At 41.4% G+C, this 19,089-nt stretch overlaps 1 protein-coding gene across 6 annotated transcripts in view; it reads right to left on the reverse strand.

Annotated features, from left to right (window-relative positions):
* The window catches only part of ZNF366 (zinc finger protein 366), a 267,274-nt gene that overhangs the window by 82,432 nt on the left and 165,753 nt on the right, over positions 1–19,089 (reverse strand). For 5 of the 6 annotated variants that reach the window (XM_025047811.1, XM_015590408.2, XM_025047814.1 and 2 more), the window contains one exon: positions 3,846–3,965. The exons of the other annotated variant lie outside the window; for it this stretch is intronic. The gene's annotated coding sequence lies outside the window, so the exon portion shown is untranslated. The remainder of the gene's footprint in view (positions 1–3,845; positions 3,966–19,089) is intronic. 6 annotated transcript variants of the gene reach the window in all.

Genomic DNA, 19,089 nt, shown 5'->3' on the forward strand with positions numbered 1-19,089 from the left:
CCAATCACATGAAAAGCCATCCTGTAATGCATGTGAAATCACCCACTGGGTGTCTAGAAGCTGAAATTCCTAAGTCCCCACTAGGTTTAACAGGAGAGATTTCACATTAGGTCACTCAAGCTGGTGACTCTTACTCTCCAGCTATGATCTTACGAGTTATTCAGATTCTGACTGAAGGTGAAGGAAATGGGTGTTAGTGCTGCAGATAATTGAGGAAACACGTGTGTAGAAGTGGAATATGGGCTGGCCTCTGACCCGGAATGTAAGCTCCAAATCGCGTGCCATTTACACTTTAAATAAGAGCAAGAGGTCTGAAAGTTCTTGTAATGGGATGGGGAAAAGGAGGGGAACTATGGTTTGCAAACGATGGTGTAGAAACGGTAACAGCAAAACTCTGAATGTGCACCCAAAATTCTTAATGCTATGCAAAATGGCTTCCCACTGTCTGAGGCATTTTTATTCCTATTTCTTACTAAAGATCCAATTATCCAGACTAGAAGGGCTGTCCATTCACTCCAGGACTAATTTAACATCAGACTATTGCTATTTTTGTTTGTTTTTTCATTTGTTGTTGTTTATTTAAATATTTTTTGAAATGTAACATATATACACAAAAATGCACAAATCATTAGTCAGTTTTAAATAGAAGTAGATCCAGAGATGGAACGTGATCAGAACTGAGAGCCCCCTCATGTCCCTTTCATCCATTGCCTCCTCAGGTATGATAACCATGACCCTGACTGACCTCTAACCATGACGATTCATTTTGCCTGTTACTGAACTTGCATAGAAAGCAATCATCAGTGCATAATCTATAATGTCATTTTTGTTACTCACCCTTGTGTTTGAGAGATTCAACCATGTTGTGTGTAGTTGTAGTTTGTTGACTTTTGTGCTTATTGCTGTAGAGTATTCTGTTGCCTAAATATACAGGATTTGTATATGCATTCTACTGAAGAGGACATTGGAGTTGGTCTGGCTTGTGACCACAAGCGTAGTGTTGCCATGAACATTCTCATGCATACGAGATCATATTTTAAAAGTCTGATGCAGGACTGCCCATTGTTGCTCTGACCCTTTCTACTGGGAAGACGATTCACTCCCCAGATGCACAACATTACTGGAGTTATGATGCCTTGTTTTTATTTCATTAGAGCACTTACTTCCTCCCAAAGTGATATATAGCATAGTTGGTTTTTTTTTTAAATAAAATTAACCTGGTTTAAGGATATGGCAATGTTGTCACCATTGACTCACCTCATTTGCACAAAACAAATGATTACATATTTTGTTTAATTGCATTAAGTTGTTTGAGAATAATGCCCACCCACCATATACCCTCCACTATTCCCATCTCTCTTCATCTTGGCTAAACAAAGTATCATTACTCCTTCATCCATTCTTTATAGCAATTGTACTCTATTCTTTTGCTCTGATATCCCCAGGATAAAATATTTTTGGAAAACTTATACCCATTTACACATCTTTAAACGGGCTTCCTAAATTTTTTACTATTAGTTTAAATAAATGCAAACGGTGAAATTTCTACCATATTTTAAATTGTTTAATACTTTAATATTTTTAAAAACTTTGAAACTACAAGCTTAGCTTATATAATTTATAGAAAATGTCTCCATTACATAATTGGCAAAGCTGTCATGGAAAATTAATTAGCAAATTTAGACTTATTTTCATGGAGACATGGCTTTCTGTTTTTTTTTTTGTTTGTTTTTTTTTATCATTTCAAAACATGTTAATACATATCCCTTGGCAAACATTACATCTAAATTTTAATTCTAAGCTACATGGATGGATGGATGGATGGCTGGATGGATGGATGGCTGGATAGATGGAGGCATAGAAATTCATCATGACCTTTCCCCCTGAATGAAACAAAGTGCCACACCGTCAATATTTCCTCCCAATGCTTTCTTTGCTTTGTTTTCACGTGACTCTCTCTCAGGAGGAATGCAATCCTGAATTGTTTTTTGTTTAGTACCCAAAGTCTTTTATCTCCGGGATAACAATGCTCTGCAGTGAGATCCAGGATGGGTGAGAGGTTTGTTTTTCTACTTTTTTAAAGTGGGGGAAGGGGAAGGGGAGATGGAAAGCTGTGCTCTGAACCAGTTTGCTCCTCATTTTCTAAAACCATGCAGAGAAAGTGGTATTTTAAAGATGTTGGGTCATTTTATTTTCTCAGCTATTAGGGCAGCCTATGATCCTTAGTTCCACCTTTATGTCAGACGTAATAGACCCATGGGAATCTAGAAACTAGACAAAGGATAGATTTTTCCAAGCTCTCAAGAAAATAGACTAAAAGAGATATCGTGGTAGGATATTTGCTTACCTGGCATTTGGAAAGTTGAAAATTCTCCCTCTGAATTATTCTATTTTGCTTGTTTATACTGTGTTCAGGTGGGTGTTTTCTAGGTAGTATTAGAATCAGCGCTATCATCAGTTCTTAATTATCTAACAATATTTATCCTATTCATTACTCGAGGTCAATTTGAGTTGACTTTTTCCTGAATTTAGCACAACAAACATTTCGGCTCATTTGCCCCCCATGGCTCAACTACTTTGAGTTCATGGAATGCAAACTAATTTAAAAACAGGCAGGGGATTCCAAAGGCAAGATTTTGTTGCCAAAATTAAATAAAGAAGTACATAAATAAATAAGTAAGTAAGTAAGTAAGTAAATAAATAAATAAATAAATAAATACGCTTTAAGAGTTAACTGATATTACTTCTAACATCTGGCATCTCCTATCCTCCATAACAGCTGCAACCCTGAAAATATTCCCAAAGTCTTCTGGGAGTGAGCACTCTTGGAAGATTAAAACCTTGAAGGTTACAGAAGACACAAGGCAACCATTTCTTCCCCCAGACAACAGTGCACACTCAGGGAAAGCAGGACCTCTGAAAGTTATAAAAGCCAACCCTGGAGAGAGTCAAAACCTGGAAGCCGAGGAGAATTGAGAGAAAAACAGAAGGAGCAGAAAAAGGTGATGAAAAAATGAGAAGCGAATGGCAAAAAAGAGAAGCCAAAGCAAAGCCTAGAAATGTGGATGTTTCGGGAAGAAACAGACTCTCCAAGAGTGAGGAGAAGGGACTTGGGGAAACCCAGAGACAAGCGAGGAAAAGCAGCACAGCCCAAAGAGCAGAGCAGACTGGAAACCTGAAGTGTTGGCCGCCTGCTCTAGACACCTTGGAACTTTAACGACCTCTACAGTATTCAGTAAGGGTCCTTGTTCTATTTTCCACCTTTGGGCTTTAAAGAACAGAGATCTACTCGTGACCCTAGAGAAAAATGGAAGCTACTGAAAGGATCCATGTGTGTTGGAACACAATTTAGAACTGGAATGCTATCAGGAGGTAAGATGGCTCAAGAATTAAGATATTCCCTCCTCTTCCTGGATCGTAGGATCCCCAGAGCTTCTGCTTCTCTGTGCAGATAAGTTCCTTAGCCCCTTCCCTCAGTCAACTGTGTGCTTTCTCACAGTCGTGTGTAGTTATAGACCATCGTGGAGTCTTCATCCCCAACTGCTGTGTTACTCATCTGGCCAAGGATCAGCCTGCCAAGGATATGTCTGCTTCCCTATCTGTTTGTACCAGGAGTGCTTTTATTGTAATTACCTAATTTAATTAATTCATAGGTAAACTCAAAGTATGCGGATAGAAAAAAAGAAATGCTTCTACAAAAACTAATTTAAATGTTTTTTAAAAAACTCATAAAATTGAACCTCATACATATACACCAAATCCTTAAATTAGGTGTGATAAAGACAACTCTAAAAGACAAGGGGGATATATCCCAAAAATCTAGAAGTATTCTACACTTAACTTACTTGACAATTGTCCTGAAGTTGTTGATTCCCTTGAAATAAACCAAAATTTGGAAATTGTAGATGATTCATTGTGGGCATGATTTATTCCAGAAAGACAATACATAACTCCAGTCAGCCAATCTATAATCAAAACAAAGTTCTTAGCCTTAGATGAAAAGATGGCAAGTGAATTTACATTTATACATTTTCATATGAATTCATGTATCCACATATTAATTTATAGGTATACATACAATTAAGATAAAACTCTTGGGGTACTGTCATTTTTTTTATTGTTCTCCTCAGCACTGCCAACCATCAGTGCAGTCAGATTGGGTAGGAGGGTTTCTACCACAATCTCACCCTTCCTGCTGCCCCCCACTCAGTGACTTGCTTTGCACCGAGCACACAACGGGCACCAATAAGCTTTTGTTCCTTGACAACCTCAGAGGAAGTAAACAGGCCAAACAGTGATAACCTAAACCCTACTCCTAAATTATCTTCATGGCTTAGTACTCCTCAAGCACCGAGCCAATTCTCAGTAATAGTGAACTCAACTCAGTTCACTGTTCATTCCAAGAAATAAAATAATGTAGTCTCCTGCTTTGAATTTGTTGTGAAAGGATTTGGCATGCTTTTAAATATCCCCCTAAACAGCAAGGAACCTGCCCTAAACTGCCCTGCTCCTGGAGGTAGGGTAATCAGGACAATGAGAGCAATGCAAACTGGCGATATGTGTTCTTTGCCTTACCAGCCGGTGCAATGGGTTAGAGCACAGCTCTGGGGTCCTAGGCTCCTTGGCAACTACTTAACCTTTCTAAGCCTCTTTTTCCTCTTCTATCAAATGTATAGTTGTAACAATTAAATGAAGTAATAGATGAATGGCAAGATAAGTGTTTTCCTACCCCACCTTTTCTTCTTCTACCCATCCCTCCACCATAGGGGTGAGAAGAGAAGTGGTAAACACAATAAAGAGAAGAAATATCACTCTAATTAGGCCTGGAGTTGTATGCAGAGTGGTTAATAATAAGAAAGAGGTATATTATTATGTTTGCCATGCTCCAAAAAATGTGAAGGGCCTAAAACCTCCCTAGTATCTCACTGTAAGGCCCACAGTAGGAGCACCTTGCAATCACTCATTCATTCATTTAGTCATTGATTCATTCATTCAGTGAGTACCAGCTATGTGCCAAGCATTGTTTCAGGCATAGCCCTCAACACAAGTTCTCTTTCTCATGGAGCTTACGTGACCTTTGTGGGAGAGGAAGAAATTTTCCTCTACCCTCCTAAGTTCTGTCAGCTGGTCTAATAATTAAATCTACATGAGACAGACTAGCAAGAGAAAATAAATAGATTTAATTACATGTGTACATATGGGAATCTCACATACATAAGAGTCAGAGACAGAAAGGGAAAATGAGTTATATAGGACATTCTGAGCTAGGAATGAGGTAAGGCTCCTTAGGGCTTCAGAGAGGAGGAAGGTCCTTGCAGGATGATAAAAGCAGATGTTCAGTAATTAGATGTTGCCCTGCCATATAGATAGGTCATAAAAAGTTATTTCTGGTGAAAATTCTGATTATGGGCAAGGACCCAAATTTAAATTCTTTAAGGGAGAGGTAAAAGTTTCCCTTGGGCCACAGAGTCTTGATTGCCTTTAGCTCAAAATGATTCACATGTCAAAGTGGCACATATTAGTGAGCCCGGTTCTGAACTCCTGTATAGACTAGTTGAAAAAGAGCCAGAGACTAAGAGGTTACCTATGAAACCTGTGCACAATGCCTGTCACACAGTAAGCATCAACAAATAGCTATTTTAGTTATTGTTATCATCAACCCAACTGAAAATCTAACTTAGGATTATTAAAATATGTCCCTTGACTTCATGCAATATATATATATATATCTGTTTCCTACCCTAAAGATGCACCCACCTGGCACGAGCCCTCTCAGAAGCCAACCTCAGGACCCCTGTACCCACCTGAGCACAGGACTCCTTGTATTTTATGATCTTTCCCCTTTCCCACCTCCCTACCTGTTTTCAAAAGTCACAACCATTTTTCCAGCTCTCCAGAGATTAGGAGTGGAAATTGGGGAAGTCAGAGCTATAATGCTCTATTAAATATGAATAAATGATGCTCTACTTTCTGTTCTTTTCTGGAAATAAAGCCATTCTCTTCAAGCATCTCCAGCTTTATACAACTCCGTGAACACAAAGTGCCCCTAAAATGTCCTGGGAGGGAGGCAGCTAATCTGCTAATGGTGTAATTTCTGTCTGTCCGGTTTCCATTATGAGGTCTTCTGGGGCCTACTCGGGTCACCTTATTTTAAATTGGAACCCACCACACTCTGGTCTTCCTCACCCTGATCTGTTTTTAAATCATCTTCTAACATGTAATTCATTTATTTGGTTTGTTCTTTATTTTCTCTTTTCTCCATGAGAATAAATTCTTACAGGGCAAAGATGTTAGGTTTGTTTATTAGAACAATGCCTGGTCCGTATTATGCACTCAGTAAATATTTGTGGAACGAAAGAATGAAAACTTCAGTGGAAAAAGCTTTCTATCAATCCTGGAAGGGACTTAGGCCCTTAGGGCTTCAAAAGGCAAAAACAACCCAAATTTGGACGACTGATTGAGACTTTATTTTTTTCAAACCGGAAAGCAAAAGGGGTAGGGGTGAAGTGTGGGGTGGAGGGGGTCGGTTAGAACTCCAGCCCTCTCCCCTGCAGAGGAGGCAAGGCCCTTTTGCTTTTTTGGAATATTGGCTGTGTTTCCCGCTTGTCTTGTTCCCATACTTTTGACAGCCCTATTCCTGGGTCTTACATCGTGCACGTGTTCTTTCCACACCATGGCTGCTATGAATAAATAAATTGAAGAAGGATGACTTTTTTCCCCCAGGTTGTACGAACAGCAGTGGTAGGATCTGCTAGATGGGAAACACAAATATATGATGAAACTGGGATTTGAAGGCACGACCTTCAGTTGCAGGATCTCATTCTTAAGAGGACCAGCTGCGGAGCCACGGCGGACCCGGCTGCGGTCCCGGGCCTCTGTGCGCTGTAACGAGCAAAAGCAGCAACAGGCAACTTGCAAAGGCAGTGGGTGAGGAGGTCACTGCGAGCCGAATTCACGGATCCGGGACGAGGGGAAAGCTCCGCTCGGACCGCTCTGAGGGCTTGTTCGCACTCACTTGGAGAGCAAGGGCTCAGCAGAGCCGTCTCCCTGGTTTGTCCCATTTTTGTTCCAGAACCCAGCGTTTTAGCGCAGGGGTGGGTGGGGTAGGGGAGCGAACTCCTCCCCTTCCTCAGGCCCTGCCAGACAGGGACCAGCTGCTCTCCCTGCTCCTCGCTTCACCGGAGACTGCTGCCAGGCTCTCCTGGTGGCCCCTCCACTTCCCCTGAAGCCTGTTCTGGCCACCCCTGTCCCTTCGTGATGCCCTCGCTCCTGAATTCCTGCAGCTCTTTTACAGTTCACAGGATCTCTCATCTCTCAATATGTCTCTCCAGTTAAATTGTAAAACACATAAAGAACCATGTGCTCTTTTTCCTTAAGCTTTCTTTTCTTTTTTCTTTCTTTTTCTTTTTCTTTTTTTCTTTTTTTTCAGATTATAAACAGCTTCTATAGTTTCTGTCATGCTCAAACCAAAGCGATGACTCTCACCGGCCACTAATTGCGTGACTTTCAGAAAATCCTTCTGGACTAGTTTCCTCACGTGCAAAATGAGATTCTAAGTTTCCTTTTAGCTTTCAAATTCAGGAGCTTTCCAAAGCAGACTAGAGTTGATTTACTGGATATCGCTGCTCCTGCTACAGTGGTTTTGGGTCTAAATGCTTTGTTTCTGGAGGTCACGAATGGGTGGCATTCATGAGCAACCATCAGGAAGAAGAGCCAACAATGACCTCTGGTGTCTTTCCTCCTGGACACTAACCGCCCCAATTCTTCTAAAACGGGGTCCGCAGGCCATACACATGTGACCACTCTAATCCTGGCTGAACTGTAGGAGAAATCCTTACTTTTGTAAGTTTAACGCTGAAGAGGAAAAATTTTTTAGAAAAACTTTTTCTAGAAAATTATAAAGCATGAAAACATAAAAACCATAGAAGGATCAGTCACAGCCTACAGTCTTTGAATAACTTCAATAAAAGCCAGACATTGGTTAGCAAATTTTAGGCAACCTTGAGCCCCAGATCATTTCCCTTGGCTGAACCATGAAGGTTCTCAGGATGCCAAGCCGAAGATATTCAATCCTCCACCAGGCAGCATCTGTGACCCCTTTCCAGGTCTGTACAGAGGAAAGGGCATAGGCTCTGAGGCCATTCGCACGGGAATCTGACTTTAGTTTTGCCCTCTTTTGACTGCCCTTTTTTTAGACAAGCTTCTCTGATTCTCACTTTCTACTAAATAGGAATATGTTTTATCCCACTGAATTGAATGAGTATTAAATAAGAATGTATGTGTATCATTCAGAGTCCTTCATTGTAAACACGGACTTACCTGTGTTGGATCAAGCACAGCAGCAACTTACTAAGAGATGCTGAGGAACCACAATCCCTAGGAAGGCCGGGGAATGGAACCTGGAGGCAATGAAGCCAGGAACACTTCCCCAATTACACTGCCAGGTGCTCCTGCAGCAAAAGGGGAGACCTGCTGTAGCAGCTGGCATGGGCTCTAGCTGATACCACTAGTCCTAGGCCTGCGATGCCTCCTAAGGGCTTCCACTGCTGCTGCTTTCGAGAGCTGGACTTCTCAGGACGCCATCTTCGCAGCATTGCTGTCCAAACCAAAGCCTTGCACAACCTAATAGTTCTCTCTGTTACTATCTCTGAAGGTCTCTCTCTGGCCCCGGCTAGGCCCATCCTCCTTGACCCATTTTCCTCTATCTTGTTTGATTTATTTAAGACAGTCATCTGCCTGTTTTTAAAGCTCATTCCACCCCTGCAGGAAATTCAGCTTTTTAACCCTTCTTTGGGAATAAAACCGTGTGACCTTTGCAGGAAGCACTAGATTTCCCTGCAACCTCACCACTTAACTCCCTCACAGCTCCAAGTTATCCCTCCCTGTCATAAAGCCTACATTATCTTTAGACCAGCTGGTACGTTCTCATGTCTAGTCTGAGTCAAGTTCAGTCACCAGATGAGTCACCACCTAGATGTTCTTTGATTCAATATCCAAATGCTTCTGAGGTCTAGACCAGTGGTTCTCTTAGAATGAAGGGGTGGGGGCTGGAGGGTAGGAGGCAGGGCCTTGGAGAATCTGATTTAATTGATCTTGAGTGAGCCCAGGTATAGGCATTTTTAATAGCTCTCCAGTTGATTTTATCAGGGAAACTGTCTTCTAAAATCTCATCAAGGTTTTACTTACAAAACCAAAAGGTTTAAGCAAGAAGTAAAAACTGAAAGTATAATATCAAACAAGAATGGAAGAAGGTAATAAATATACTCCAAATCTCTAATAATTATCTGCAAATATTAACTTTCGAGTTAAAAGTTTTGCAAATGGGGGCAACGAATTAGCCTGTGGGACATTTCAGCTTCTGGGTTTGAAAGGTATACGAATTCCTCCTAGGTCATTAATATTAATACCTATTAAAATTGAATTTAAATAGAAAATGGGTGGAGGGAGAGAAGGGATCTTTAAGGGATATGACACAATACCAGATTGTCCAGTATCATTAAGGTAAGTGAGGAATGGCAGATTCTAAATTCTGTTTATCTTAAATGTTTAGTTCATTCAATAATATGAGTTCTGATGACAAAGTTATTGAGGTCACAATACTGACAGCTGTGAAAATACCAGTGTGTTTATTAAGTGTCCCTGACTCCACATATCTCTTCAATTTCCCTATCTATTCACCATCCTGAACTGTCAATTATAGTGTTAATAAAGGAGCAGAAGGAGGTAATCAATATGCTTTGAATGATGGAATAAGTAAAATGCTATACAACAGAAAAGTATGGAAATAACATCTCAGCATGACTCATTATGTACCTGAATCACCAACGCTGAGGGGTATGGTATGGGTAACAATGGGAACAACGATATTCCATTGATGCTGCCGTTGTAGAAAAACCATGAGAAGACTTGTACTAAACTGCCGTTGGTGCACAACCAGGCAGAAGTGCAAGGGCTCAGGAAAAGGAGGAACCCACCAGTGGTAGACACTTGTCATTCCTTTTGGCCAATTAACATTTTGAATCCCTGTCCTATGGTTGGGAATTGCCCACCTTCCATTATAGAAGCTAAGAGTATCAGACGCTCATTTTGCCTGCTGCCCTTACAGCTAGAAGCTGGGCGTAGCTACCTGACCTAGGCTCCACCAGTCACAGGTAACCTCCAGACCTAGAATCAAAAGGCCAGTGATGAGAAATGACGTATGTTGTCATCAGGCCGTGGTTCTAGCAGATGGGTCCAGCATAGATAGCATTGGGGGTGCAGGCTACAACACTGAGGGGCAATGTTGGCAGTGGAAGGGCATCACAGGGCAGTTCCACACTCTGATAGAGCTGGCTTTTAGATCTCTCAGATATTTTGATGAGCTACTCAATATCTTTTTAACAAAAATTTTCTTTTCTGCTTAAGGTAACCTGGATTATTGCAACGGTAATGTAATTGTCCCTCTACCTCAACCCTTGCCCTTCTGTAATATATTCTCAGTGGAGAAGGTAGAGTGTTCCTGCAAAATTGTCATCATGGCGCAACAGCTCTCAGCTCAGAAGCCTCCAATGGCATCCCTCCTTACTCAAGAGTAAAAGTCGAAGACTTTTACAGTGGTCTAAAAGGTCCTGTGTGGCTCCTCTGACTGCATTGCCATCACGCTCTCCCTCACTCGACCTGCTTCAAGGACTGCCACTTGCTGAAATTCTCCCAGGAAAGTTCTTCCCCCAGAAATCCACATGACTCGCTCCCTCACCTCCTTTGTGCCTTTGCCAAAATATTCCCTTCTTGGTGGAGGCGTCCCTGACAATGCTTTTTAAAACTGCATCCCATCATCCCTGGCATTCCTTATACCCTTTCCCTGCTTTAGTTTGCTTCATAGAACTTATCGCCATCTAACATATTTTATACTTGACTTATTTATTTGTTTATGTCAGTCTCTCAGCTCCCACTAGAATGTAGGCTCCAAAAGGGCAGAAATTTTTGTTTTGTTCACCACTGTATCTACAGTGTCTGGAATAGTGAGCACCTGGCACAAAATAGGTCCTCAATACATATTTGCTGGCTGGCTGGCTGGCTGACTGGGATGTAAATGGTTAGTGAAAAGTGGAAGTTTATCTGACAAAGGGAAAGCAGAAGGAATGAGAAGGTGAACTTGCAGATGCACAGCTAGAGTTCAAGTTGTCATTGGAGGGTTCTGAGCCTAGCAATGTTATGCCACGGTGGGTATCTTGTGAGGGGTGGTCAAAGACAGGAGGACTCTGTTTTTGCTTTTTAAAAAGTAGAGTGATTTTGGCCATTTCAAGAAGACCAAGAGGAAACCAGCCATCAATCTTGGTTGTGAAAAATTCTGATCATGGAACAACTGTACAAACTCATTTGAGGGAGAGTTGGACAGCAGTAATGGAATAGCAGCTACATTTATCGTTTACCGAATGCTCAGTACTTCTTTATAGGCTTTACATGGGCCATCTCAATTAATCCTTACAGCAATTTTTATAAGGTGTGCACTACTTTCTTTTTTCTATTTCACAAATAAAAAAATGAGAGGCTAAACAATTTGCCAAAGGCCATGTATCTAGGAAGATTTTATTTAGTTATTTGGTTATGTTTTGAGATAAGAGAAGAAAAAGAAATTGAGGTTGATCTGGCTACTCTGTATTCTAAAAATAACCCTGAGAAATTAGAGATACCAGTGATGCTGTGGAACATGAACAGGCAGCTGGGGCTCGAACATCAGTTCTGCAACTAACTGAATACATGACTTCAGACAAGTAACTTATCTCTCTGAGTTGATTCCCTCATTTGTAAAATGTGAAATCATATACTCTTTGCAGTTTTTTTTTAAAAATCAGGATTAAATATAATCACACATGGAAATACCAAATATAATGTCTGACCCAGAAAAGGCATTCAAGAAATGGCGTCATTATTATTATTATTATTATTACTACTACTGTTATCGCTGTTATTATTGAAGGAATTCAGAGTCCGGCCTCTTGGCACCATACTTGTGAATGCCCATGTCTGTGCTTTCCAAACCTTAGTGGATACCATGTAGAATCAACTAGACAGCAATCTAAAAATGCAAATTCCTGAGTCCCCCCCCAAAAATATTCTAATTTAGTGTATATGGGGGGCCTAGAAATCTTATTTTTGGATGATTAGCATTCTCTTAAAGAACTCCAGGAGGAGAGAGAACCTCTACCCCTCCTTACTAATGTACAAGCCACGGTCCTTATGTAACACTGATCTCTCCGGCAGTGTGGCCTAGTGGTTAAGAGAATGGGTTCTGGAGTTCCACAGCTATGGGGCCTTGGGTAAACATAAGGACTTCTCTGTGCCTGTCTTCATGTGTAAAACTGGGATAACAACAATTCTTAACTCGTAGAGATGAAGCAAGGCTCAAAATAAACATGTAAAACAATTATGAAGAGCCTGGCACAGATTAGGTTCAATAAAGGTTGACTATTATCATTTGAATATTTTCCCCATTCTTTAGGCTCCTATTGATGGGAGGATTTTTTTATTTTTTATTTTCCCTAAAGTGAAGATTTTTTCCAGTCTCAAATTTGCAAACAAGTATCCCTGGTTGGAGTTCCCACTGAAAGAGTCAACATGCCAAGCCTGCTTCTTCTGGGTCCTATACTGAGGAAGATCAGGTCTGCTGAGCAGTTTCAGACTCATCTCAAGGAGCCTTTGCCAGTGTTTTATAGATATGAACTTAGGACATTTTTCTCAGTAGCTAAACTAAATCTTACAAAAGAAAATTCCACCCATGTTAGTGTGCAGAGAACAGAACGTACATCCATCTTCCCAGCCTCTCTGGGGATCCATCGATTCTTCTGTGAATGACTCTCACCTGCCAGAGGACACAGCACTTTTTCTCCACCTAGATTTAGGTCTGCACACTTGACTAGCTGCTTCCCCTTATCAAGTTTCACAGAAAATGTTGCCTCTGCAAAAAGACCTTCCCTGACCACACACAGGAGAGCTTTCCCCGCCCCTTCCCAGATGGGCACGCCATCACCCTGCCCTTTCCTGTCTCTCGGCCCCTGTCTACTTCATAGCTCCTATCAAATACATGATTATGTAACTTATTTTCTGCTTTCCTGATTCCAGGCTTTGTCCCCTCCACACGCATACATGTCTGCAGGTACTAAGAAGACGGGGAATCACATCTGGTTCCCTCTTTTGTCACCAGTATCTATACTCAGTGCTAGCTCTCAGCACATAGCAGCTCTCAAAAATATTGAATAAATAGTGAATGAATTTAACATCTTGAGTCTAAAAAGGCATTGCCTCTGGACTCCTCTATCTGGAACAAAAGGTGAGGGGATGGATCTGAATAAACAGTAAAGGAACGAAAACGTTAGACGCAACCTCGGTAATTTCCCAGTGTGGCCATTAGTGAGTTTCACACCAACACTTTTAAGATCATTAAATGAAGGTCTCCCACCCTCAGTGTGCTAACCAGTAGTTACACAGAGGCTGATAAAGTATCGAAGTCACTGAAAGAGATGATGAGTAAAATAAAGTACGGTGCAATTTTTTTTGAGAGAAAAGAGAAAAAACTTTGATGAGTCCAGGTCTAAAATCTCCTGATCTTTTTGAGAGGAGAAAAATTGGCTTTTTTCTTCTCTTTATCACTTTTGCCATTTTGATGTTTAAACTTAAATTGTTCCCTTGGCTTCCAACTGAACCACTCTCTATGTCCTGTATGCCCCGATCCTCCTACTTCCCCTATTGAGTATTAGAGCTGGAAGGACTTTGAAAATAATCTTTTGCAATCCTTCCTTTTGCTGAAGAGGAAAAAGAAGTCTAGCTCACACTGTGAGAGGGTCTCAGGATCCAGAAGGGGTCCCAGGTCTCGTGACTCTCCAGCTAACCTTTCACTACTCCATATTAAATGCGGCTCATTTTGACTAGTCCCCTCTGACTTGCCAGGGCCCAGTCTACTCTTCAAGCCCAATAGTGCAGGAGGCAGCTAGTTGATATTTTGTCTGCTCTGAAGACAAGAACGACCCCGTGGATGTCAGCCAAGACCTTTCTTTTCTGGCAGCACTAAATCAGCCTTCCTTGCTCCAGTAAACATGTACAGTCAGAATATTCCCATCGAGAGAAGTGTCCCATCCCCAAAGATAGTTTCTTCACCCCTTAATCAATCTCGGTTCACTCCATGAGTCTGACAAGCAGTGGAAATAGGTGTGGAGTTAGGGGAAGCCCCACAGTGTACATCCTAATCCTTAAAAAGCTTTGCTTTTTTCTCCCTGAGACTGCCCAGGCCAGACTCTTCTCATTTCTTTTTTGCCCTATCCTTCACACTACAAGAAAAAAAAGAGGCCTCAAATGCTTTGGTGAAGAAAACAATAGGTATAGTCCTGACAGGCCATAGGGAGGCTGAGGAAAAGGCCATGTCCTCATTCACAGCCAGTCTGGGGCACTTCTCTGGACCCACATAGACCCTGAAGTGTGGGGGACAGAGCAAAGTGGGTTAATTCTGCCTCTCCCTTCTTCTGTCCACCTCCACTGCAAAAACTGAGAGGTGCTGGGAAATCCTTTGGTGTGATCCTTTTCTCCCTAGAAACTCTATTTGTTCAGCAATAAATCCCATGGGCAGTTCATTTTTTCACATCATTCCATATATTGCTTGTCCTGGTTTATTCTTGATTTTTTGTTGGCTGCCTCAGGATTTCTGGTCAGTCTGTGATGGGGAGAAGCGAGTAAGATTTGACGATTTTAAGACAAAGTGTCTCGCCCTCATCTCCATTCTAAAATTGTCTTAGAGCTCATTTTCCCTTCATCACTCGACGCATCTACTCGGCCACCTGTTTACTGATCTTATTGTTGTTTGGGGGGGTTTGTTTTGCTTTCGCGAGGTTATTGATTTTAAAATAAGGAATCCACTCCTACCTTAATCTCTAAAATTGCCTGTGCCAGAAGTCACGTCCCTCACTACACTCTAGCTTTTCATTTCCGCCCCCGTGGCAACGACGTCTCCATGCTCTTTCAGTCTGTGAGCTAGATAATCTTCAACTCCTTCCTCTTTTCTCCACTTGGTCACTCATTCTTCCTAAAAGATTTTCTCATGAGAACTTAATTTTGATAACTTCCAGCTTTGTGTTGGTCATAAATTTTAGAAATTTTTTTGTCAGCATGAATTCTAGTCAGGATAGTGTTGCAAGTTCAAAATTTGAGGCTTTGTTTTGCTCTGACGGCATTGCTGTGATAGGCAAGATAGAAAAAGGAAAATCAAAAAGCATGGCCGCATTCAAAATAAGGTAAATATCTCTATGGACTAGAATCAAAAGGGGAAAAAATGGAAAGTGGGACCATTGGGGTCTGACGCATAAGCAAACAGAGATGGCCAGGTGTTCTAACTCCTGCGGGGTTATGGGAACGAAAATATCCCAGAGCAGGTAGGGACAGAAATGAGGCCCCTGGCTAGTTACTCATCCCCAGCTCCTCACTCAGGGACAGTGTTGGGCAGCTATGTTTTGGACCATGTCATCCTTACTGCTCCCTCTAAAACTGCTGACTAGACCAAAGACCAAGGCATCCAAGCCGTAGGGCTCCTATGAGGGGACTAGAATGAAAAGCTCTACCAAAGGCAAAAGAACTGGCCCCATAGGATCTTATTCTAATAAAATTAGATCAGGAAATACGTGGAGAAGTAAATAAGTTTCAGTGGGAACTAAAGCTGAGAGATCCTGAGGCAGAGAGGGGGCAAAGGGCTCTGATGGATCACCACCGAGTCAGAGTCATGAGGAGGCAGGAACTCTGAGATCGCAAAACGTATAAACTTTGGAGTGGAGAATGAAGATGCCATTTGACAGCTGCAAAGGGAAACCAGACCCACAGAGAAATTTGGAATCATATTAATGTAGAAAAAGAAAGCAAAATTGTATAGCTCCTACCACTGAGATCCGGAAGAGTGCTCTGGATTCTGAAGGTCTTTTTGATTTCAGCCTCCAGGAGACCCAGCTCTGCAGTCACTCTGCTCCTCCGACTGGAGGCTGCTCGTTTGGCTCCTCATCAGTTACAGTGAAGCTTGGCCCTGGGCTTGGACTTCTACTTCTCTGGTTTCATAGGTATCTTTATAACTCTCTCCTGTCCCCCACTCCAATTACTTGAGGTTCTTTGAATGAAACTGTTCTTTACAACCAAGAAAACCCAACTGAAATATCTGTTAAGTCATTCGATCCTTCCAACAAACCTAAGAGGTAGGAACAATATTCTCATTTTACAAATGGGGAAACTAAGGCTGCAAGACATGAAGGAGCTGGATGATGTAGCTCCTGGGCTGGTCATTTGCCTGTTTGCTCTCACATCCAGTTCCCGGCCTTCCTCTGCTTTGCTGGCTGTGCAAACTATATTTCTCAGGCTCCCTTGCCAATTAGCTTTGACTCACTGGCAGGAAATTGAATAGTAGGAGAAAGGGAGAAGCCAGGATATTTTTCCCCACTGTGCTTGGTACCTCTGACAATGACTCCTTCTTTACGTCCCAGATCCCACGAGGGTGCCTTTCTTCCATGTTCCCAGCTTCCACCATGCAGCCCCATCCTCCTTTCAACCCTTCAAGCCTAGGAGTGAAAACATCTTCATACTTTTGCTAATCTTTGGGTGGTATCACTATCTCCTATTTAGTTTTTCAGCTCTTTCATTCCATTTGTAATTAGTTTACCATATTAAATTTCATCTAGTAACTGACATGGCTCTGTTTTCCTGAATGAACCCTGGCTGATACAGCATTAACTAAGTGACTGAGTGAGGATTTGAAATTCAGTCTGTTTGATTCCAGAATCCACACTCTTAAGACCACATTATGTTGACAGTTAAGTCACAGAGAGATTTTTCTGAACCTCAACCACAAACTAGTAATATTTGTTTCCCCCAGAGCAAGCCCATGAGAAGGATTCCCACTTGGTTTTTTACTGCTCATGGCCATGAGTTAACTTTACAATGCCACTAACCCAAAGATCAAAATGAGGCTGGAAGAATTCATTACTAAGGGCTGCCTCTGGCACTACAACCCTTTACCCTGTTCTGACTCTGCTCCCTGAACCTTCAGGGCCAATCTAGTAGACCTGGATTTGCCACAGGATGAGGAATTCTCATGATACTGAATGTGAACCTTTAAGGCAAGTTGAAATCTCAAGCTGCTCAATAGGCTTGCCACTACTTGAGAACAAAACAATCTCTCCTTTTGGTTTATTGCCCCTAATTTAAGGTTCAACTCTTGGAGACCTTATCCTTTCATGATAATCCGTCCTACTTACGTGCCCAAGTCTAAGTATTTTGTTTGTGCACTTTGTCTCATTACCTCTCTCTCTCTTTCTCTCACTCTTGTTCTAGTTCTCTCTGCTAGATTCCTGAATTTCTGACCATCTGCCTTCACAGGTCAGGAGGTACTTACTAAGGTAAATCAGTTATCAATAATGCTCTGTTGATTAATCATCAAGATCTATGTCACTCCTGACAAGCTACCATCATCTGTTTAATGTTGCAATAAGGTCTGGCTTACTGTATTGTATTGCATTTAGGGGAGCCTAGAAAAGGGTGATATCAGATTTCTCAAAACTAAATTCTCTGCTAGAGGGAGAAGAATGTTTAGATCATCATCCCTGAAAAATCTAGTAAATAAATAAATACATACATACATACATACATACATACATACATACATACATACATACATACCAAAGAAAGAAACCTCAACTTTATGGTCTTTAAATAAATTCATAATTGCGTCCTTAATTGTAAATGCCTCCTGCACCTGGTCTTAATCCTTTAAACACTAAATTTAGTCCATTCATGGGTGAAGGCAGATAATTTAAGCATTCAGTTAACAAATGTATGATGGGAAATATGCTAAACTCTTGAAGTTTATACTATACAATATCTTATAACTACTGACGAGTGACAGTCTATGTTTCATAGACCATAGTTGAACAATCTGTACAATTAGTTGTAAAAATAAGCAAGTCTTATTATAAAAATAGATGTTATCTTTGGCATCTCCCTCCTCACTGCCTCCAGCTACCACCTCCCACATCCCAGCTGTCTCCTAATCCTATGAGGGTTTTTTGTTTCCCCAAAAAGCTTTAGTGGCTTCTCTGTTCTTCCTTTTTCTCTCTCTAAGGAAATCTCAGTGTTACCAGAGATTAATATGGATGGCCATGTGTCACAGAGAATGAAATATCTTTTCCTAATCCTTGTCTTCTGGGCTGACCCATAAACCTAGAAGCTGTTTCGTTAAGACAGAAGGATGGACTGAATGACCTGGGGATGGCTCCTCACTTCACTCTACCCCCACCAGCAGGAAGCCAACTCCTAGTCACCATTCAGGTCTCGGCAAAAGTGCAATATCCTTGGGAAAATATTCTCCAGCCCCCAGCCAGTCAGGGTCATAACAGGAATTATCTCAGTTTGTCAATTTATCCTCATCTATATGGATAATGACTATCTACCTTGTGCAAAATCCATGAATATTTATATCCCAAACTGTATTTCATGAAAGTAGCAGGGAGTGGGGGGCTCTGTGAGGGTCTGTGGCAAATAAATTTGGGAAATTACAATTTCCGCCAATACTCTAACGTTATTGCAGAGGGTGACTGTCGCTAGCACACAGATTTCAAATGACCTTAAAAGCTGCAGTGGAAAACCATGACAAAACTTCAGAGATAGTTAATCTCATAGAATGAGATAGTTAGGCTAAAGGTAAATTAGAGGAGAATACCCCCCCCCAAAAGGGAGGGGCAATAAGAAAAAAAGCCGGCTTATAGAGTATGCAATAATGGAGTTCCAATAAAAGCAGAATTCATGCCAACCAGCTGAGTAAAAAAGAGGACTGTTAAGATTCTCCTCAGTACCTGATGCTCGTGAGTGAGAACTAATATGGCACCTGCTGCTAGTCCAAGACAGTTGGGGAAAGGAGTGGTGACCTTGAGTTTTCTAGATAGCTTTCACATAAACCTGAACCATACGGTTAACTTATTCATGATAATGTTAAGTTCAACAATGGTGAATTTCAAGTTCCATGGTCTTGTATTATTCAGGAACACGGCAATACACAAAATTAAAGTTGATTATTTTCAATAACATAAAAGT

This window comes from Pteropus alecto, unplaced genomic scaffold, assembly GCF_000325575.1.
Source record: "Pteropus alecto unplaced genomic scaffold, ASM32557v1 scaffold20, whole genome shotgun sequence".
Taxonomy (NCBI): Eukaryota; Metazoa; Chordata; class Mammalia; order Chiroptera; family Pteropodidae; genus Pteropus; species Pteropus alecto.